The following is a 23035-nucleotide window of genomic DNA, read 5'->3' on the forward strand; positions in this document are numbered from 1 at the left end:
TTGAAACGTACCAAAAATTGATGAAAAATTTGTCTGGTTTAGATAGAGGAAAAAAAGTCTGTAGAGAAAATTGAAAAGTTTGGGGTTGGAGGGTGGGATTTTATCTATTTATATTAATGAAGAAAAAGTCTACAGAAATCCTATTCTGATAGAGTCTATGAAAGTTGATAAATATTTGAATACCGATAGTCTATGAAAGTTGATAAATATTTGAATACCAGTAGACTTTTAAAGACTATAAAAGTCTGAAACGAATATCAGTATACTTTTAAAGACTTCTGAAAAGTCTGAATCGGTATGATACTTTTAAAGACTTCTGAAAGAATCGAATACCGATAGACTTTTAAAGAGTCTTTAAAAGTCTAAATTGAATACCACCAAACTTTAAAAGTCATTAAAACTCTTTAAAAGTCTGGATTGAATACACCCCCCTAAGTTTGAATCTCTCCTTCTCACCATCCCTAGGTTGCCTAAGTGCCAACTAAGCCGCCTAAGTGCCAACTAAGCCCCCTAGGCACCAACTAGGCCCTCCTAGACACTGACTAGGCCAATTAGGCCCTCCTAAACATCGCTAGACAACCGATTAACTATTGTTCCATTATTTTTTAAATGATAAATTATTTCACTCAAAATGACATCATTTTGAACAAAATAATCCTAAATTGTTCAATCTCTATATATTTTTTAATTTAATATTTAATATTTTAGTATTAACTATTAAATTATTAAATAATTTATAATTATCAAATTATCAAATCTTAAAAAAGTAAAAAATAGAATAAAAAACACACAAGCACCTAAGCACCGATTAATCACTCCCCAAGCATTCGATGAACACCTAGCAATTTTTTCAATCATGATACAAGCACAATCATCTTCTAAAAAGCACTCGGTAATTTTTTTGAAAGAAAAATGCAGTTAAAATTTAATAATGTAATAAAAATTGTCATTGTAAAATACTTTATAGTAGTATAGTGTCGTCGATTTTTTTTTTTTTTTAAACACTATACCCGTTTTTAATCTCTTCTTACAAAATTTCAATTTTTTGGGGGAATATATCCCTATTTTTCTTGGTGTAAACAATATATCCCACACTAAGGATGCCATTGATTCAGAAGATTCAAGAATTAATACGATGCTTACCATTGGTACCTTAGTCCTTATCTACTTTAATGATTGAAGATACCATCACTAATCACTAATATAAATAAAAACCTTCTTATATGCTTTAATGGTTAAGATACTATCACTCAAGTTGACTCTAAGGGCATCCTCAATAGTTGGGAATTTTTTCCCAGATTTTTGTGGGCCCTATCATCCACCTCATCATCCACTATCTCACTCAATTACAAAATCTCTTCTTCCTATTAGTTTCAAGTTTTTCACAAACTTTTTGTGGACCCACCATTTTACCCCATATATTTTAATTATTTCTTTATCTATTATTATTTTAAAAATTAAAATGATAAATTTGATAACAATATTATTAATAATAATATTATTGATAATTAAAATTTTTAATTCAATTAATAAATATAAATTTAATAACAATAATATCTTAAAAAATTAAATAACATTATATTAATAATTAAAAAAATAGAAACAATAATGTTACAAAGTTCAATTAAAAAATTAAAAAAACAAAAAACAAAAAACAAAAAACAAAAAACAAAAAGCAAAAAGCTTGACGTTGCCGGATTTTATAATGATTATAAAAAAAAAAAGAACATCAATTTAATAACAAAATTCAACCAAATGAACTTTTAAAAAAATAAACTGGCCATCTTAAAAAAAAAAAAAAAAAAAAAAAAAAAAAAAAAAAAAGGTATGAAATCAGTGGCCAACGGCCAGCTTAAAAAGGGGAGAAAAAAAAAATTCTCAAGTTTCAAGCGTCCGTGCAAAGCCGCAAACTGCGCTGACATCCTTTTTCTTTTTTGTCCTTTCTCCTGCAAAATTTCTAGTTTTGCAGGAGAAAGAACTTCTTCAAATTTTGACATCCCATTTGTTAAAAACCTTGCCCCTAACTTTTCACTGTTCTAAAATCCATCCAAAATATGCTAATGGGGATGCCCTAACTGAAACTGCAACTGCCTATTGACTTTTTGACTTTTTTAATTTGAGTGGTTAGATATCAACAGGGCGGATTTATACACCCAAGAGTTCCCTCGTAGCTCAAAAATTTTAAAAGAAAATTGAAGCATTAAGCTCACGATTAATTTCTAATGGTATGCGGGTTAAAATTCCATTTCGAAGGTTGTAAGTTCAAGCATCAGTGAAGGCATTATTTGTTCTTTGTGTTTTAATAGGTTGATAAAGTATATGAACAACATTGTAATAGAGCCTGTAGTATTCAAAAAAAGTTGAACCATACACCCCATAAAAAAAAAAAAAAAAAAAAAAAAAAAAAAAAAACTGAAACTTGCTCCGGCCAAAAATGAAATATCAATTAAAAATAATTGAATAATTTATCCCAATGACAATCTGAACCTAATCGGAGAGGATTAAATTGAAAAGGCTTAAGTTTTCAATACAAAATTCAAACTTGGCCACAACCATTTGAAATTTGAAACTAGAAAAAAAAAAAATTTGTTTACTCGATTTCAAGTTTAAACCAGTATAAAAAGCAATAATTTAAAAAAAAAATTTCTTGATAAATAGAAGATTAGAGAATGACCCTCGTGGCCTCATTCAATCCGTTAGGACAGCGGCAGCGGCGGCGGCGGCTCCTCCTCCCCAAAAGCCACCACACCGCGACATGAATAGGACCAGAGAAATCGAGGCAAACTGTATTTTCTGCAAACTCAACCACAAAAGCCATAGTTTTATATATTCATTTGATTGGATAGATGTAGGCACCATAGCGAGCCGAGAGCTTACAGAGTAGCAAAGCACTGGCTTTCTGAGATGCCCTTTTCTGATTTGCTGTTAGTTCCTCTCTTCATCGCATCTCCTATAGAGATCGAGACGGAGACTCACTTCCGACGGCCATCGAATTGATGGACTCAAAGGAAGCCCAGAAATTCTCCGCCGGAGGCGGTCTCGAAGAGGAACTGCGCATTAGGGCTTCGCTTACCACCGTATTTATATACTCTTTACATGTCCTTTTTTCTTTTTCTTTTTCTTTTTTTTTTTTTTTTAAACGAGTTAATTTCATTTTTTTGTCATAGATTTAAAAATGACGTTCACTTTTAGCTTTTTTTGTTAGAACATCCTTATTTATTTCTATTATTATTCTGACATTATTATTTTTAATCCTTCATCAACAAAATCATTGAAATGTCGTTAAATTCAAAGACATTTCAATCTTTTTTTATATATACAAAATAGGTTGAATTGCTATATTTTTATGTTTATTTTTATTTTTTTTTAAAAAATCATAATTGAAGACTGAAATACCTTTGTATTGAACGATATTTAAATTGTTTTGTTGATAAAAGACAAAAATGGTCATATCACAATAACTTTAGGACCAAAAGTGGATGTTCTGATAAAAAATGACTTAGTATGGATTGTCACCTATAAATCTAAGACAAAAAATGGAATTAACTCTTTTTAAAATTATCTCACTATCTTAATCTTGTTTTTTTTTTTTAAACACTTACTCTATATATTTTTTTTAAACCAAACGTAAACCAATAGCATTAAGAGCTCAAAAGAGCGGAAATACATAAGGGCGGGTGATGAAACCACGACCCCAGGACAGACGAGGAACCGGTTGCCAGTGCAAGCACATGAGCGATGTGATTCGCTGACCTTTTGACATGGTGAACTTCAATGTTCCCTATTTCATTAGCAATCTGCAAACATTACTTCACAATCGACCCAACATACGGAAAATCACAAAAACGGGAATTAAAAGCCACAGAAACATTTAAACAATCAGTTTCTACGATTACATTATTTAGACCCAGACTCTTGAGCCATCTCAAAGCTCTTGCAACAGCAGTCGCTTCTGCCAACAACGGATCCTGGCCTATACCTGCCCTAGTCTACTGCTGTGAGCTGCAATAAAAAGGCCTGCATGATCGCGTACGACCGCGCCAAATCTCGCGCCGTCACTGAACAGGGCAGCGTCGACATTGCATTTCACCCAATTCTGCGGTGGAGCCTTCCAAAGAGCGGTGGCCGATTTTGTGGAAGATGTCTTCCTCGACGTCGCGTGATCGGAGGCCCAGAGCTCTCGCGCCGCTTGAATTTGTTTATGAATAGTTTCTGGAGTTCTTGTCTCCTCCCTCCAGACACGATCATTACGAGTGGTCCAAGGAGAAAGCTCAATGTGGGACAGAAAGCTCAAGGAGAAAGCAATGTGAATAAAAATAAGAGGAATACTGGGAAGAACAAAGCAGGGGCAGCTGAAAGCTATATGGTGGTGTAGGGTGAGAAGTTTGGCACATTGTCCAAGGAGGTGATTGTTGAGAACAACATGGATATACAAAGGAAAGATGGTCTGGCTGAAGTGGAGGGCCTTCAGCACCACCTTCATTCCCCTTCGACTCCGGATGACATGTTTGTTAACGCAGATCTGGAAATTGCTTCGGGGCTGGGTGATGATGAGCTTCAGGACGAGGTGATGGACCTTGGTGCGTGACCTGGTTTTCTCCTTCGCATTTCTATTGGTTCATTTCCTTTTTTGGTTGTTTTTATGGATTTAGTCGTTTGGAATTGTCAAGGGGCGTGCTCTAAGGAGTTCATTAGAGCTGCCCGGTTTTTGTTGAAGGTCCACAAACTGAATGTCCTAGCTTTATTGGAGATTAAGACTTCGGGGTCTAATGCTGATAACATTTGCATGAAACTCAAGTTTAGTGACTAGGTTAGAGTCGAGGCTCTCGGTTACAGCGGGGGCATCTGGATTTTATGGAATAAGGATGTAAAGATTGAGGCTATTAGCACCCACCCCCAATTTGTTGGCTAGAAATATTTTGTCCATTGCAGGTATTCCCCATACCACTGATTTGGATAGATACCTTAGTGTTCCCTCGCTCCATGGTAGAGTCACCAGCAAGGTCTTCACACCGGTCTTGGAATGTATTAATAGCAGGCTGGAGGGATGGCATATTAAGTCCTGTCACTTGCAGGAAGACAAGTTCTTGCACAGTCCGTGTTAGCTACCATTCCCTATTATATTATGCAATCCACTTTCTTACCCAAGGGATTGTGCGACTATATGGATAAGAAGATTAGAAATTTCATATGGGGTAGCAAAGAGGGTGAACGGAAACTTCACCTCATAAACTGGGAGACCATCACTAAACCAAATGAAGCATGTGGTCTTGGACTAAGGAAAACTAGGGAAATGAACTTGGCTTTCCTTGTAAAGATTGGGTGGCGTCTCATCAACGACAAGGATAGCCTTTGGACTAAAGTTCTTTGCAGCAAATACGACAGAGGTGACGACAGAACCAATGTCATTTTGCCAAAGAAGAATTCTTCGAACATGTGGAAGGGCATGGTGGCAGCGAAGCACATTCTGGTTAAGGGGAAGAGAAAGCATGTTAGAAATGGCAAAAACACTAGCTTCTGAAAAGATGCATGGATTGAAGACATGCATCTTTGTCAAGTCTTTCAAGGTGAGATTGCAGAGTATTAAGCAGATTTGAAAGTTGTTGATTACTGGAATGATGCAGAAGGTTGGAACTGGAACGGGCTGCATGATGTCCTACCGGAGGAGTACCAACAGAAACTTAATTCATTCATCATTAGTCCTAATGATGATGACGAGGACGAATTCTACTAGACTGAGGAAGATTCAGGTAAGTTCTCTGTCTCCTCAACTTATCTCAATGTTAACAATGATAGTGTCGAAATACAGGTGCAATGCCGGCGCCTATTTGGAAGTTAAAGGTGGCAAGCTAGAGTCGCTCCTTTATGTGGCTGGTCAGACAAAACCATATCATTTGCAATGAGGAGAGGAAGAAAATACACCTTACTTCTAATGGTTCCTGCAATTGGTGTATCCATTCCTCGGAAGATGTTGAACATGTTATTCGATCTTGTCCGAGGGCGAGAGAGGTCTGGATTGAGATGATGAGCAAAAAGAGTTCTAGGATAGCTGCGTGCTTAATTTCAACGACTAGATGGACTTCAACTTGCAGAATTTGAAGTCTTCAAAATTCGGGAAATAATGGCTTTGGATCTTCACAATTGCTGCTTGGAGGAATGAAGAAATGGTGCCATCTTTAACAATGAAGGAAGGGACATAGAGGACAAAGTCAGGTGGCTCATAAGATAGTTTGAGGAATTGCGTAATGCGTTCAGAGCTTCGTCAAGATTGCACGGGAAGAGGAATACGAAGGCAGACATTAATTTAAAGTGGAACTAGCCACTGAGTGGATGGGTCGCACACAATGTCGACGACAGTATGACCAATGGGACTGCCCTGGGTGGTTGCGCAGGGGTGCTCAGGGATAGTGAGGGTGGTTGGCGGGGTGGTTTTGGATGTAAAGCTCCTTCATCCAAAGTTGCCATCACTGAAGCCTGGGCGATACATCAACGCTTAGATTGGGTCTGGAGAAAGGGTCACAGAAGAGTTATGGTTCAAAGTGATTCAAAGAAGATTATTGATTGGATCAACGGTGGCCCGATACCTAATGGTCCGATTAGGAACATTATTGAGAGCTGTAAAAGATGAATTCAACATTTTGATGATATCTCCTATCAACACATTTACCACGAGAAAAATAAGGTTGCGGATCGCCTTGCTAAGACTATTCGGACCTCTAATGTAGATTGGACCGAGCGGGTGGACCCCCCGTCCTGTGTGAAGGATGAGCTTATTTTTTTTATTATACTGAGTTGCCTTGTGTGAGGTCGGTTTAGGTGTTAGTTGATTAACACCGGACTCGGCCCTCCTTTTGATAAAAAAAAAAAAAATCGAATTGGAATTAAATAAAAAAAAAATTGATGTACATCATTTTAACAAATGTAACCACCAACTCTTTTTTTTTTTTTTTTTTTTTTTTTTTTTGGGTGCCTCAAATCGATTGTAGCATTTAGTCCAAATAACTATCTGATTCCTATCATAGACACTCCTGCCACATCCTAAGTCAGGAGATCTTCCAAGTTGTCATGTACGCACTCCTTGTACCCCCCATTCACGCACTTAGCCCAAGTTGACAATAACGAACGCCTTTAGTCCTAATTACTATCTAATTCTTATCATAGACACTCCTGCCACATCCTGAGTCAGGAGATCTTCCAAGTTGTCATGTGACCACTCCTTGTACCCCATTCGCGCACTAGGCCCAAGTTAGCAAGTAAGTCCACCTTTAGTCCTAATAAATATCTGATTCTTATCATAGACACTCCATCCACATTATGAGTCAAGAGATCTTCCAAGTTGTCATGTGACAATTCCTTGTAGCCCATTCGTGCACTTGGCCCAATTTGGCCTGAAAGTCCGAACATTGGTTACGTTCTTTAATGACGTGAGAGATTCTCAAGTTCAATGCCTAGCTTCTGTAGCTTAGTTGGTTTGAGCACCCGTTTAGTAAGCGGAAGGTCTTGAGTTGAACTCTCAACAAAAGCAACACGAATGTACACTACAAGTCTACAACAATTACAAATAAAAATATGGATGAAAGAATTCTTAAATTTAAGTATTATAAACTTATAAATTCAAGATGACGATGACGATGGGTGCTAAGAGATGACGATGGCCGTTTTCTGGCTGCAAAAAATGGAAGGATGACGGGGTTTTTCAAACCTAAGGAGGCCGAGGCTATGTCTATGCGAGAAGCATTAAGTTGGATGAAGGATACGGGTATGGGTAATGTAGACGCCGAAACAGATTCACAGCTGCTTAATAATGCTATTCTTAGTGAACCTTTTTTTTATCTTCGTTTGGGTTTTTGGTAGGGGATATTAAAGAATTGGCATCTACCATTAATGATGTCGAATTTCGGTTTGTAAAACGATCTGCGAATCAGGTTGCCCATAGTCTTGATCGGGCGGCTGTTTCTATGCCAGATTGTGGGGAGTGATTTGATGTGCCACCGTTTTTTCTTGTAACTTGCCTTGGAGATGATATAATGAATTAAGTTGTTCTTACCAAAAGAAAAAAAAAACTTATAAATTCAAGATTTAATATAATATATAGAATTAATAAGTAATGGAATATTAAAATTTAAATTGGAATTAAATAAAAAATTGATGTAGTTCATTTTAACAAATGTAACCACAACCTCAGTTTTTTATTTTATTTTATTTTTTTTTTATTTTTTGGGTGCCGCAAAGGCATCGTAACCTTTAGTCCTAATAACTATCTGATTCTTATCGTAGACACTCCTCCCACATCCTGAGTCAAGAGATCTTCTAGGTCGTCATGTGACCACTCCTTGTACCATATTCGCACACTTGGACCAAGTTGGCAAGTAAGTCTGCGCATTGGTTTCGTTCTCTCAAGATGTGAGAGTTTCTCAAATTAATTGCTTAGCTCTTGTAGCTTAGTTGGTTAGAGTACTCGTTTAGTAAGTGGGAGGTCTTGAGTTCAACTCTCAACAAGAGCAATATTCAATTTCAAATTTGATAGTACATTACAAGTCAAAATTGATGTACCTCATTCTAAGAAATGTAACCACGACTTCTTTTTTTTTTTTCTACTCAATGGAATCGTAGCCTTTAGTCCTAATAACTATCTAATTCTTTTTATAGACACTGCTGCCACATCATGGGTTAGGAGATTTTCCAAGTTGTCATGTGACCACTCCTTGTACCCCATTTGCGTACTAGGCTTAGGTTGGCAAGAAAGTCCGCCTTTAGTCCAAATAACTATCTGATTCTTATCATGGACATTTCTGCCACTTGTACGCCTTTAGTCCAAATAACTATCTGATTCTTATCATAGACATTCCTGCCACTTTGAATCAGGAGATCTTCCAGGTTGTCATATGACCATTCCTTGTAAGCCATTCGTGCACTTGGCCCAAGTTGACAAGAAAGTCTACACATTGGTTTCGTTCTCTCAAGATGTGAGAGTTTCTCAAATTAATTGCTTAGCTCTTGTAGCTCAGTTGGTTAGAGCACCCGTTTAGTAAGCGGGAGATCTTGAGTTCATCTCTCAACAAGAGCAATATTCAATTTCAAAATTTCAAATTTGATAGTACATTAAAAGTTTACAATATAATATATAGAATTAATAAGTAATGCAATATTCAAATTGGAATTAAATAAAAATTGATGTACCTCATTTTACCGAATGTAACCGCAACCCCCCCCATTTTTTTTTTCTTGGGTGCCTCAATGGGATCGTAGTCTTTATTCCTAATAACTATCTAATTCTTATTATAGACACACCTACTACATCATGAGTCGGGAGATCTTTCAAGTTGTCATGTGACCACTCCTTGTACCCCATTTTTGCACTAGGCTCAAGTTGGCCAGAAAGTCCGCCTTTAGTCCTAATAACTATCTGATTCTTATCACAGACATTCTTGCCACTTTATGAGTCAGGAGATCTTCCAAGTTGTCATGTAACCATTCCTTGTAAACTATTCGCGCACTTGGCCCAAGTTGGCAAGAAAGTCCGCACATTGGTTTCGTTCTTTAATGACGTGATAGATTCACAAGTTTAATGCTTAGCTCTTATAGCTCAGTTGGTTAGAGCACCCGTTTAGTAAGTGAGAGTATTTGAGTTCAACTTTCAACAAGAGCAATTTGAAAGTAATTAATAATTTATGAGTTAGGAGATTTTCCAGGTTGCCCTGTGACCATTCCCTGTAAACCATTCGCGCACTTGGCCCAAGTTGGCAAGAAAGTTCGCACATTGGTTTTGTTCTTTAATGACTTGATAGATTCACAAGTTCAATGCCTAGCTCTTATAGCTCAGTTTGTTAGAGCACCCGTTTTGTAAGTGGGAGTACTTGCGTTCAACTTTCAACAAGAGCAATTTGAAAGTAATTAACAATTTAATTAGGCCACTGAACCTCCAACAGGTCTCTGGCAGTGGAGCGCCACTGAACCTCCAACAGGTCTTTGGCAGTGGAGACAAAGAGTTTCTTTGTTCCAGCCATGGAGATGAAGAAACCGACGGTCGGAGTCCAGTTTTATTTATTTTAATAATAATTAATTTTTAAATTTTATTTTCTAAAAGATAGTTAATTTGGGAGGATGACCAGTTGACTTGTTGAAAACCTTCAAATTGGAAGAATTGTTTGAAATTGATTAGTTTAGGGACCAAATTGTTGGTTTTTTATTTTCAGTGGCCTAATTGCATTATAGTGCGCAGTTCGATGGCCTATTTAACCTTTATTCCTATATAGAATTAATAAGTAATGGAATATTAAAATTCAAATTGGAATTAAATAAACAATTGATGTAGTTCATTTTCATAAATGTAACCACAACCTCTGTTTTTTTTTTTTTTTTTGGTGCCACAAAGGGATCGTAGGATTTAGTCTTAATAACTATCTGATTCTTATCATTGACATTCCTGCCACATCCTGAGTCAAGAAATCTTCTAAGTCGTCATGTGACCACTCCTCGAACCCCATTCGCGCACTTGGACCAAGTTGGCGAGAAAGTCCGCATATTAGTTTCGTTCTCTCAAGAAGGGAGAGTTTCTCAGATTAATTACTTAGCTCTTGTAGTTCAGTTGGTTAGAGCACCCGTTTAGTAAGCGGGAGGTCTTGAGTTTAACTTTCAACAAGAACAATATTCAATTGGAATTAAATAAAAACTTATGTACCTCATTTTAACAAATGTAACCACAATCTTTTTTTTTTCTTGGGTGCCTCAATTGGATCGTAGCCTATAGTCCAAATAACTATGTAATTCTTATCATACACACTCCTGCCACATCATGAGTCAGGAGATCTTTCAAGTTGTCATGTGACCACTCCTTGTACCCCATTCGCGCACTTGGCCCAAGTTGACAAGAAAGTCCGCCTATAGTCCTAATAACTATCTAATTCTTATCATACACACTCCTGCCACATCATGAGTCAGGAGATCTTTGAAATTGTCATGTGACCACTCCTTGTACCCCATTCGCGCACTAGGCCGAAGTTGGCAAGAAAGTCCGCCTTTACTCCTAATAACTATCTAATTCTTATCATAGACACTCCGTCCACATTATGAGTCAAGAGATCTTCCAAGTTGTCATGTGACCATTCCTTGTAACCCATTCGCGCGCTTGGCCCAATTTGGCAAGAAAGTCGCACATTGGTTACAATTTTTAATGACTTGAGAGATTCTTAAGTTCAATGCCTAGCTCTTGTAGCTCAGTTGGTTAGAGCACCTGTTTAGTATGCGGGAGTTCTTGATTTCTACTCTTAAGAAGAGCAACTCGAAAGTACACTACAAGACTACAATAATTTCAAATAAAAATATGGATGAAAAAAAATTCTTAAATTTAAGTATTATAAACTTATAAATTCAAGATTAAATATAATATATAGAATTAATAAGTATTGGAATATTAAAATTCAAATTGGAATTAAATAAAAACAAATGTAACCACAACCTATTTATTTATATATTTATTTTTCTTGGTTGCCTCAATGGGATCGTAGCCTATAGTACTAATAACTATCTAATTCTTATCATACACACTCCTGCCACATCATGAGTTAGGAGATCTTTCAAGTTGTCATGTGACCACTCCTTGTACCCTATTCGTGCACTAAGTCCAAGTTGGCAAGAAAGTCCGCCTTTAGTCCTAATAACTATCTGATTTTTATCATAGACACGCCTTACGCATTATGAGTCAAGAGATCTTCCAAGTTGTCATGTGACCATTCCTTGTAACCCATTCGCGCACTTGGCCCAATTTGGCAAGAAAGTCTGCAAATTGGTTACGTTCTTTAATGACGTGAGAGATTCTCAAGTTCAATGCTTAGCTCTTGTACCTTAGTTGGTTAGAGCACTCGTTTAGTAAGCGGGAGGTCTTGAGTTCAACTCTCTGCAAGAGCAAAATATGGATGAAAGAATTTTTAAATTAAATATTATAAACATATAAATTCAAGATTAAATATAATATATAGAAATTTATAAGTATTGGAATATTAAATAAAAAATTGATGTAGTTTATTTTAACAAATGTGACCACAACCTCTGTTTTTTTTTTTGGGTGCCTCAAAGGGATCGTAAGCTTTAGTCCTAATAACTATCTGATTCTTATCATTGACATTCCTGCCACATACTGAGTCAATAAATCTTATAAGTAGTCATGTGACCACTCCTTGTACCCCATTCGCGCACTTGGACAAAGTTGGCAAGAAAGTCAGCATATTAGTTTCGTTCCCTCAAGATGTGAGAGTGTCTTAAATTAATCGCTTAGCTCTTGTAGCTCAGTTGGGTAGAGCACCCGTTCAACTCTCAACAAGAGCAATATTTATGTACCTCATTTTAATAAATGTAACCACGGCCTCTTTTTTTTTTTTTTCTTGGGTGCCTCAATGGGATCGTAGCCTATAGTCCTAATAACTATCTAATTCTTATCATACACACTCCTGCCACATCAAGAGTCAGGAGATCTTTCAAGTTGTCATGTGACCTCTCTTTGTACCCCATTCGCGCACTAGGCCCAAGTTGCAAAGAAATTCCGCCTTTAGTCCTAATAACTATCTGATTCTTATCATAGACACTCCTTCCACATTATGAGTCAAGAGATCTTCCAAGTTGTCATGTTACCATTCCTTGTAACCCATTCGCGCACTTGGCCCAATTTTTCCTGAAAGTCCGAACATTGATTACGTTCTTTAATGACGTGAGAGATTCTCAAGTTCAATGCTTAGCTCTTATAGCTTAGTTGGTTATAGCACCTGTTTAATAAGCGGGAAGTCATGAGTTCAACTCTCTAAAATGTTGAATTTGAAAGATCCAAATGCCTGGCGGGTGGAGACTTACAACCACCTGCCAGTTATGCGGAAGCAGAGATGAAGTATTATATATATTGTATGAAGTCTCCACTTTCCATATGCCTTGCCTACCTAAATCCCTAAGACTGCCTAATCTATAGAGATTCCAAATATTATATTTATATTCCATAACACTCCCCCTCAAGTTGGAGCATAGATTTTAATCATGCCCAACTTGTTACACAAATAAGTGATAACCCAAAATAACTAAATAAAGAACTAAGTTAAATCCATTTAGGACACTTCCTTTGACTTTTCATATGCCTTGGGCCCTTCATATCCCTACTTTATTCACTTCTAACACTCCCCCAAGCTAGAGCATAGATATCAATCATGCCCAGCTTGTTACAAATATATCACATGAGTCATAGGACTTCACATCTTGAGTCATAACCTTCGAGATCAACACCCATGTCTCGAACCACTTGATCAATCTTCAAATCACGTTGTGCCAAATCAGTCCACCGTTCAACCTGTTGCACCAACTAAGCTTCCACGAAGCCAAAAACATGACAAACACCACAGCGCACCTGCCACTCACACCCCACACCGTTATCAACACTACCTAACATCACAGTGCTCCTGCCTCTCGCACCACAAACCATTATTAGCGCTGCCCAACACCAGTGTTTTCCTATTTTCCTGGTGCACACAATTGGTTCATCCCGAACCAATTCTTCTTCAACCATCGGCCTCCCATAACTGTCGTGGCATATGCCAGGTCCGTATCCCTCCTAGCATCCGTGCTGCCCATCACTGCAGCACCCGGACTGATTCACATTAAACAAGCTACACTGACTCAACTCATACCAAAATATGAAACTAATCCTATGGACCCACAATAATTAACCAAACAACACAATTCACAAGATATAATAAACCAAAAGATCTGATACCATGTTGAATTTTAAAGATCCAAATGCCTGGAGGGTGGAGACTTACAACCACCCGCCAGTTATGCGGAAGCAGAGATGAAGAATCAAGGGATGAGAAAATATATATTGTATGAAAGTGAATAGAAGTATTATATATCTCTCATATAGAAAAGAGAATATAGAGCCCTATAAATAGGTGCTAGAAGACTACAAATAGGAATCAAGTTTCCATATGCCTTACCTACCTAAATCCCTAAGACTGCCTAATCTATAGAGATTCCAAATATTATATTTATATTCCATAACAGAGCAACTCGAAAGTACACAACAACACTACATTAACTACAAACAAAAGTATCGAAGAAATAATTCTTAAATTAAATATTATAAACTTATAAATTCAAGATTAAATATAATATATAGAATTAATAAGTATTGGAATATTAAAATTCAAATTGGAATTAAATAAAAAATTGATGTAGTTCATTTTAACAAATATAACCACAACCTCTGTTTTTTTATGGTGCCTCAAAGGGGTGGTAGACTTTAGTCCTAATAACTATCTGATTCTTATCATTGACATTCTTGCCACACCCTGAGTCAAGAAATCTTCTAAGTCGTCCTGTGACCACTTCTTGTACCCCATTCGCGCACTTGGACCAAGTTGGCAAGAAAGTCCGCATATTAATAATTTCGTTCTCTCAAGATGTGAGAGTTTCTCAAATTAATTGCTTAGCTCTTGTAGCTCAGTTGGTTAGAGCACCTTATTAGTAAGCGGGAGGTCTTTAGTTCAACTCTCGACAAGAGCAATATTCAATTTCGAAATCACAAATTTGAAAGTAGGAAAAATTGATATACCTCATTTTAGCAAATGTAACCACAATCTCTTTTTTTTTCCCCTAGGTGCCTCAATGGGATCGTAATCTATAGTCCTAATAACTATCTAATTCTTATCATACACACTCTTGCCAAATCATGAGTCAGGAGATCTTTCAAGTTGTCATGTGACCACTCCTTGTACCCCATTTGCGCACTAGGCCCACATTAGCAAGAAAGTCCGCCTTTAGTCCTAATAACTATCTGATTCTTTTCATAGACACTCCTTCCACATTATGAGTCAAGAGATCTTCCAAGTTGTCATGTGACCATTCCTTGTAACCCATTCGCGCACTTGGCGCAATTTGGCAAGAAAGTCTGCACATTTGTTACGTTCTTTAATAACGTGAGAGATTCTCAAGTTTAATGCCTAGCTCTTGTAGCTCAGTTGGTTAGAGCACCTGTTTAGTAAGTGGGAGGTTTTGAGTTCAACTCTCAACAAGAGCAACTCGAAATTACACAACAAGATTACAATAATTACAAATAAAATAAAAATATGGATGAATGAATTTTTAAATTAAATATTATAAACTTATAAATTCAAGATTAAATATAATATATAGAATTAATAAGTATTGGAATATTAAAATTCAAATTGGAATTAAATAAAAAATGCAAATGTGACCACACGTACTTTAATGACGTGAGAGATTCTCAAGTTCAATGCCTAGCTGTTGTAGCTCAGTTGGTTATAGCACCCGTTTAGTAAGCGGGAGGTCTTGAGTTCAACTCTCAACGAGAGTAATATTCAATTTCAAAATTACAAATTTGAAAGTACACAACAAGTACAAATTTGAAAGTACACAACAAGTACAAATTTGACAGTACACAACAAAAACTCATGTACCTCATTTTAACAAATGTAACCACAATCTTTTTTTTTATTTTTATTTTTATTTTTTATTTTTTATTTTTTTTTCCTGGGTGCCTCAATGGGATCGTAATCTATAGTCCTAATAACTATCTAATTCTTATCATACACACTTCTCCCACATCATGAGTCAGGAGATCTTGCAAGTTGTCATGTGACTACTCTTTGTACCCCATTCGCGCACTAGGCCCACGTTAGCAAGAAATTCCGCCTTTAGTCCTAATAAATATGTGATTCATATCATAGACACTCCTTCCACATTATGAGTCAAGAGATCTTCAAAGTTGTCATGTGACAATTCCTTGTAACCCATTCGCGCAATTGGCCCAATTTGGCCTGAAAGTCCGAACAATTGTTACGTTCTTTAATGTCGTGAGAGATTCTCAAATTCAATGCCTAGCTCTTGTAGCTCAGTTGGTTAGGGCACCCGTTTAGTAAGCGGGTGGTCTTGAGTTTAACTCTTAATAAGAGCAATATTCAATTTCAAAATTACAAATTTGAAAGTACACAACAAGTCTACAATATAATATATAGAATTAAAAAGTAATGCAATATTCCAATTGGAATTAAATAAAAACAGATGTACCTCATTTTAACAAATGTAACCACAACATCTTTATTTTTTGTTTCTTGGTTGCCTCAATGGGATCGTAACCTATAGTCCAAATAACTATCTAATTCTTATTATACACACTCCTGCCACATCATGAGTTAGGAGATCTTTCAAGTTGTCATGTGACCACTCCTTGTACCCCATTCGCGCACTAGGCCCAAGTTGGCAAGATAGTCCGCCTTTAGTCCTAATAACTATCTGATTCTTATCATAGACACTCCTTCCACATTATGAGTCACGAGATCTTCCAAGTTGTCAAGTGACCATTCCTTGTAACCCATTCGCGCACTTGGCCCAATTTGGCAAGAAAGTCTGCACATTGGTTACGTTCTTTAATGACGTGAGAGATTCTCAAGTTCAATGCCTAGCTCTTGTAGCTCAGTTGGTTAGAGCACCCGTTTAGTAAGCGGGAGGTCTTGAGTTCAATTCTTAACAATAAACTTAACAGGAGCAACTCGAAAGTACACAACAAGACTACAATAATTACAAATAAAAATATCAAAGAAATAATTCTTAAATTAAATATTATAAACTTATAAATTCAAGATTCAATATAATATATAGAATTAATAAGTATTGGAATATTAAAATTCAAATTGGAATTAAATAAAAAATTGATTTAGTTCATTTTAACAAATGTAACCACAACCGCAGTTTTTTTTTTTTTTTTTTTTTTTTGGTGCCTCAATGGGGTCGTACACTTTAGTCCTAATAACTATCTGATTCTTATCATTGACATTCTTGCCACATCCCGAGTCAAGAAATCTTCTAAATCGTCATGTGACCACTCACTACTGGAAATTCTGAAATTTCCAACCACCTGAAAGTAATCTTAAATCTAGTTGAAAGTAAAAAGTGGTCGGAAATAGCAACAAGGGTTTTCTCGGATACCAAAAGTGGTCGGAACAAGGCTATCGACTTGATTTAAGATCACTTTCAGGTGGTCGGAAATTTCAGAATTTCCAATAGTGACTCCTTGTACCCCATTCGCACACTTGGACCAAGTTGGCAAGAAAATCCGCATATTAATTTCGTTCTCTCAAGATGTGAGAGTTTCTCAAATTAATTGCTTAGCTCTTGTAGCTCAGTTTGTTAGAGCACTCGTTTAGTAAGCGAGAGGTCTTGAGTTCAACTCTCAACAAGAGCAATATTCAATTTCAAAATTACAAATTTGAAAGTACACAACAAGTCTACAATATAATATATAGAATTAAAAAGTAATGCAATATTCCTATTGGAATTAAATAAAAACTGATGTACCTCATTTTAGCAAATGTAACCACAATCTCTTTTTTTTCCCCTAGGTGCCTCAATGGGATCGTAATCTATAGTCCTAATAACTATCTAATTCTTATCATACACACTCTTACCAAATCATGAGTCAGGAGATCTTTCAAGTTGTCATGTGACCACTCCTTGTACCCCATTTGCGCACTAGGCCCACGTTAGCAAGAAAGTCCGCCTTTAGTCCTAATAACTATCTGATTCTTTTCATAGACACTCCTTCCACATTATGAGTCAAGAGATCTTCCAAGTTGTCATGTGGCCATTCCTTTTAACTCATTCGCGCATTTGGCGCAATTTGGCAAGAAAGTCTGCACATTGGTTACGTTCTTTAATGACGTGAGAGATTCTCAAGTTCAATGCCTAGCTCTTGTAGCTCAGTTGGTTAGAGCACCCGTTTAGTAAGCGGGAGGTCTTGAGTTCAACTCTTGAAAAGAAACTTAACAAGAGCAACTCGAAAGTACACAACAAGACTACAATAATTACAAATAAAAATATCGAAGAAATAATTCTTAAATTAAATATTATAAACTTATAAATTCAAGATTAAATATAATATATAGAATTAAGAAGTATTGAAATATTAAAATTCAGATTGGAATTAAATAAAAAATTGATTTAGTTCATTTTAACAAATTTTAACCACAACCGCTGTTTTTTTTTTTCTTTTTTGGTGCCTCAAAGGGGTCGTACACTTCAGTCCTAATAACTATCTGATTCTTATCATTGACATTCTTGCCACATCTTGAGTCAAGAAATCTTCTAAGTCGTCATGTGACCACTCCGTGTACCCCATTCGCGCACTTGGACCAAGTTGGCAAGAAAATCCGCATATTAATTTCGTTCTCTCAAGAATTGAGAGTTTCTCAAATTAATCGCTTAGCTCTTGTAGCTCAGTTGGTTAGAGCACCCGTTTAGTAAGCGGGAGGTCTTGAGTTCAACTCTCAAAAACAGCCATATTCAATTTCAAAATTACAAATTAGAAAGTACACAACAAATCTACAATATAGAATTAAAAAGTAATGCAATATTGCAATTGGAATAAAATTATAAATTTGAAAGTACACAACAAGTCTACAATATAATATATACAATTAAAAAGTAATGAAATATTCCAATTGGAATTAAATTAAATAAAAACTGATGTACCTCATTTTAACAAATGTAACCACAATCTTTTTTTTTTTTTTTTTTTTTTTTTTTTTTTTTTTTTTTTCGCTTGGGTGCATCAATGGGATCGTAATCTATAGTCCTAATAACTATCTAATTCTTATCATACACACTCCTGCCACATCATGAGTCAGGAGATCTTTCAAGTTGTCATGTGACCACTCCTTGTACCCCATTCGTGCACAGTGCCCACGTTAGCAAGAAAGTCCGCCTTTAGTCCTAATAACTATCTGATTCTTATGATAGACACTCCTTCCGCATTATGAGTCAAGAGATCTTCCAAGTTTTCATGTGACGATTCCTTGTAACCCATTCGCGCATTTGGCGCAATTTGGCAAGAAAGTCTGCACATTGGTTACGTTCTTTAATGACGTGAGAGATTCTCAAGTTCAATGCTTAGCTTTTGTAGCTCAGTTGGTTAGAGCACCTGTTTAGTAAGCGGGAGGTCTTGAGTTCATCTCTTTACAGGAAACTTAACAAGAGTAACGCGAAAGTACACAACAAGACTACAATAATATCGAAGAAATAATTCTTAAATTAAATATTATAAACTTATAAATTAAATATTAAATATAATATGTAGATTTAAGAAGTATTGGAATATTAAAATTCAAACTGGAATTAAATAAAAAATTGATTTAGTTCATTTTAATAAATGTAACCACAACCGCTGTTTTTTTTTTTTTTTTTGGTGCCTCAAAGGGGTCGTACACTTTAGTCCTAATAACTATCTGATTCTTATCATTGACATTCTTGCCACATCTTGAGTCAATAAATCTTCTAAGTCGTCAAGTGACCACTCCTTGTACCCCATTCGCGTACTTGGACCAAGTTGGCAAGAAAGTCCCGGGTCCTTATGGGATGGGTATGGGCTTCAACATATATATCTTGTGCTTAGCTTTCAAAAGGAGTCCCGATACGTTAAGGGGCCAAATTCATTCAGATGGAGCTCTTTATAGGTTAAGTTGAATCATGACTCGTACATGCATGATGTGAGTGAGTTTTTAGAATATTGATACAAAGTCTTGTGATATTGGTCTTTTACAGGTGGGGATTTTTTGAATCATGTAGCAAAGATCGGGCTCACATTCTTTTTGTTTAGACTTGCTTTTTATGAATCCAAAAATGACATAGAATCAAGTTCGTAAGTATAAGCTTCATAACTATGAGACAATGAGGACAAAAGGGTTGTACATCCATAGCACGGGAACTTCAAAAATCTTTTTCAAGGGCACACGTGATGAGTATGGCAGAGGGACTAGTTTACCCTATTGTTTACTTAAAAAACCAAGGCTTCCATTCAGTACAGCTAACCATTTCATCTTAACAAGATTCCACTCCTAATATTGAATCTTATCTTGCATGCCCCAAACACATCCTTAACAGCACTGCACTCCCACAAGGAGTTCCAGACCTTATAAGCTTCAATATTACACCTTTCAAAAAACGATCATCCACAACTCTACACAAGTTTGCTGGAAGAATATATATAGAATCTTTCCACATAAAGAAATGAACCATAGGAGGTACCTTAAGATTCCATACTTATTTCCAGAAACCTGCTTCTATGTGACTTTTTGATGATGAGGCTCCATCTTCCAATCTTTCCTTGATGCTCATAGCCAAGTGATAAGCAGATCTGAGAGAATAAATCCTTTTTTTTTTTTATATTGCAATAGTGGCTTCTCATTTTGCCATAAAAGACTCATGCCACTTCTAATGTCCACTTCAAAAAAATCAAGAAAAATATGTCGAAGAAGAAATTCTTTCTTTCCAGCAACCTTTATAAAAATAAAGAAGATCACTACCCTTTGTTTGAGGCCAGGCCAGTTGCACCTAGCAGGGCTGCTTACTCTGAAGGAAGAGGGTAAAGTTCTCATCCCATACATTGATTTAGTTGCCTTTTCCTACTCTCCAGCGGACACCTGAAAGAAGGAAAATTCGGGCTTCCCATATACTCCGCCACATGTATGAAGGATTAGACCCCAGCTTAGCATCCATAAAATATTCGTTTTGAAAGAGAAAGGCTTTCAATTTTAGATTTATATAGTATACAGGAAAAAAAGAATTGAAGGAAAATGAGTGGGGTACAAGTTTTATTTGAATTCTTTGAAAATTTGAATATCACTTTTTTATTGACGAGCTACAACAATTGCACCTATTAGAGCAACTAAAAGAATTATTGAAATGAATTCAAATGGAAGAAAAAAATCTGTTGATAAATGAATTCCAATTTGTTGACTATTGCTTATCAAATCTTGCTCGATAATCCGGTTTGATCTTGTAGTCCAAATAATACCGTACCACGACGTATCTAGAATAGTCGAAATTAGTGAAATAAAAAGACTTATACAAACTTGTGAAGTAATACCATCTCCAAGGGTCCAAAGAGGAAAATCATTTGAATATTCTGAACCATTCAAGAACATCACAGCAAAAAGGATTAAAACATTTATAGCTCCTACATAAATGAGTAGTTGTGCAGCAGTTACAAAATAGGAGTTAGATAGAATATAGAATAAGGATATACAAACAAGAATCAATCCCAACGAAAAGGCCGAATAAATTGGATTGGGAAATAATACTACTCCTATACTCCCTAATATAAGACCTGATCCTAAAAAAACTAAAAGAAAATCATGTATTGGTCCAGGTAAATCCATTTTTTATCAATTCTAAAAAAAATAGAAATCGAAGAATTTCATGATTTTATTGACCTCACCAGGAAAAAGAAGTTATTCATATGTCATTCTTTATTCATCCAAAGAAAAACCCTGTTTATTCTTATCTCATTTATTCTTTTTGAAATCATTATTTTGACTAGTTACTAGAACAATAATCTAAACATAGAAATCAATTTTCTAGCCAAACGAAGTTACGAGTCTCACTAACCAATCAATAGGTTGAATTGACCAAGCAAAAGAATATAATTTTTTTAGACCCAAACTGATATTAGTAATTGGTAATTTTGTTTAATCAATAGTTTATTCATTTTTGATTTGAGGTAAATTCGAAATTTTTTACTGACATTGGTAACCGACCCAAAGAAATCTGATTAAAATTCAATTCATGCCGATCATAAATAGAAAGTTCATATTCTTCAGTCATTGATAAACAATTTGTTGGACAATATTCAACACAATTACCGCAAAATATACAAAGTCCAAAATAATACTGTAATTAAGCAATCGTTTCTTCCGAATATCTGTTTCCAATTGCCAATCAACAACAGGTAAATCTATAGGACATACACGAACACAAACTTCACAAGCAATGCATTTATCAAATTCAAAATGGATTCGGCCTCGAAAGCGTTCTGGTGTGATCAATTTTTCATAGCCATTGAATAGTTACGGGTAAACGATTTGCATGGGACAGGGTAATCACGAAACCTTGGCCGATATACCTGGAAACTCGTATTGTTTGTTGACCATAATTCCTGAGTTCAGTTACCATAGGGAACATATCGTGAATATCTATAAAAAATTTATGCTTGTTTCTTTCTCTTGTTTGAGGCAAGCCGTCAATCTTGAATATTGTAGTCTTTTACAGTGAAAGAAGTTGAGACGAAGTTGTTAATAATAGATTACCTAGAGAAATAGGAAAAAGAAATTTCCATCCAAGATTTAATAGTTGGTCCATTCTGAGCCTTGGTAAAGTCCATCTTGTTGCAATAGAAATGAACAAGAACGAAAAGGTTTTAGCTAATGTAATAACGATACTTACTATTGTTCCAAAGACTTTACCCCTTTTAGTTATGTCAAAAAGCTCAGGAACAAATATGTATGGAATAGAAAGATTCCAACCCCCTAAGTAAAGAACTGTTACAAATAATGAAGAAATTAGTAGATTCAGATATGAAGCAATGTAAAATAAACCAAATTTGATGCCTGAATATTCGGTTTGATACCCCGCTACTAATTCTTCTTCCGCTTCTGGTAAATCAAAAGGTAATCTCTCGCATTCGGCTAAAGAAGAAATTAGAAAAATGATAAACCCTATCGGTTGACGCCACAAATGCCACCCCCAAAAACCATACTTTGACTGCGCTTCAACTATATCAATTGTACTTGAACTATATCAATGATAAACCCTATCGGTTGGGAAGATTTGCCGCTGAGTTCTTTACTTTGTTTATGGGGACCTGCGCTGTAACGGGATCGTCCGGGAGTGCAGATCTTTTTGGTCATGGAAACCCGGCAACGCCTCTTCGGAATGGTTCACTTATACTTCTGATTTTGGAGAAGATTCGGCCAGTTCCGGGCGTAGTAGAAGTATCTCATCGGTCAATCAACCTGCACCCCACTCCCCAGAGCCTGAGGGTGATCGAGGTGGGCCCTTAATGCCCCCTCAACAGCGTATGGAAGAGTTAGGGCATCGCCTCTCACTCAATTCCATCGCAAAAAACTTAACCCCGATGGAATGGAGAAGCATTGTCGCAGCCCAAATTACTATGGAGGAAAGTGTCCATGCCATGTTAGTTAACGAGGGT

General features: G+C 36.2%; 7 non-coding genes across 7 annotated transcripts; all 7 read left to right on the forward strand.

The window, feature by feature from the left end:
- The first annotated feature begins 8430 nt into the window (after nucleotides 1-8430).
- TRNAT-AGU lies at nucleotides 8431-8504 on the forward strand. The gene has a single exon. It is a non-coding gene; the product is annotated as a tRNA-Thr (tRNA).
- A 489-nt stretch (nucleotides 8505-8993) lies between these two features.
- Nucleotides 8994-9067, forward strand: TRNAT-AGU. The gene has a single exon. It is a non-coding gene; the product is annotated as a tRNA-Thr (tRNA).
- A 2766-nt stretch (nucleotides 9068-11833) lies between these two features.
- Nucleotides 11834-11907, forward strand: TRNAT-AGU. Its single transcript has one exon. It is a non-coding gene; the product is annotated as a tRNA-Thr (tRNA).
- A 3071-nt stretch (nucleotides 11908-14978) lies between these two features.
- Nucleotides 14979-15052, forward strand: TRNAT-AGU. Its single transcript has one exon. It is a non-coding gene; the product is annotated as a tRNA-Thr (tRNA).
- Nucleotides 15053-15275: 223 nt separating this feature from the next.
- Nucleotides 15276-15349, forward strand: TRNAT-AGU. The gene has a single exon. It is a non-coding gene; the product is annotated as a tRNA-Thr (tRNA).
- A 1813-nt stretch (nucleotides 15350-17162) lies between these two features.
- TRNAT-AGU lies at nucleotides 17163-17236 on the forward strand. The gene has a single exon. It is a non-coding gene; the product is annotated as a tRNA-Thr (tRNA).
- Nucleotides 17237-18255: 1019 nt separating this feature from the next.
- Nucleotides 18256-18329, forward strand: TRNAT-AGU. Its single transcript has one exon. It is a non-coding gene; the product is annotated as a tRNA-Thr (tRNA).
- Nucleotides 18330-23035: the final 4706 nt, after the last annotated feature.

Source organism: Ipomoea nil, unplaced genomic scaffold (assembly GCF_001879475.1).
Source record: "Ipomoea nil cultivar Tokyo-kokei standard unplaced genomic scaffold, Asagao_1.1 scaffold3170, whole genome shotgun sequence".
Classification (NCBI taxonomy): Eukaryota; Viridiplantae; Streptophyta; class Magnoliopsida; order Solanales; family Convolvulaceae; genus Ipomoea; species Ipomoea nil.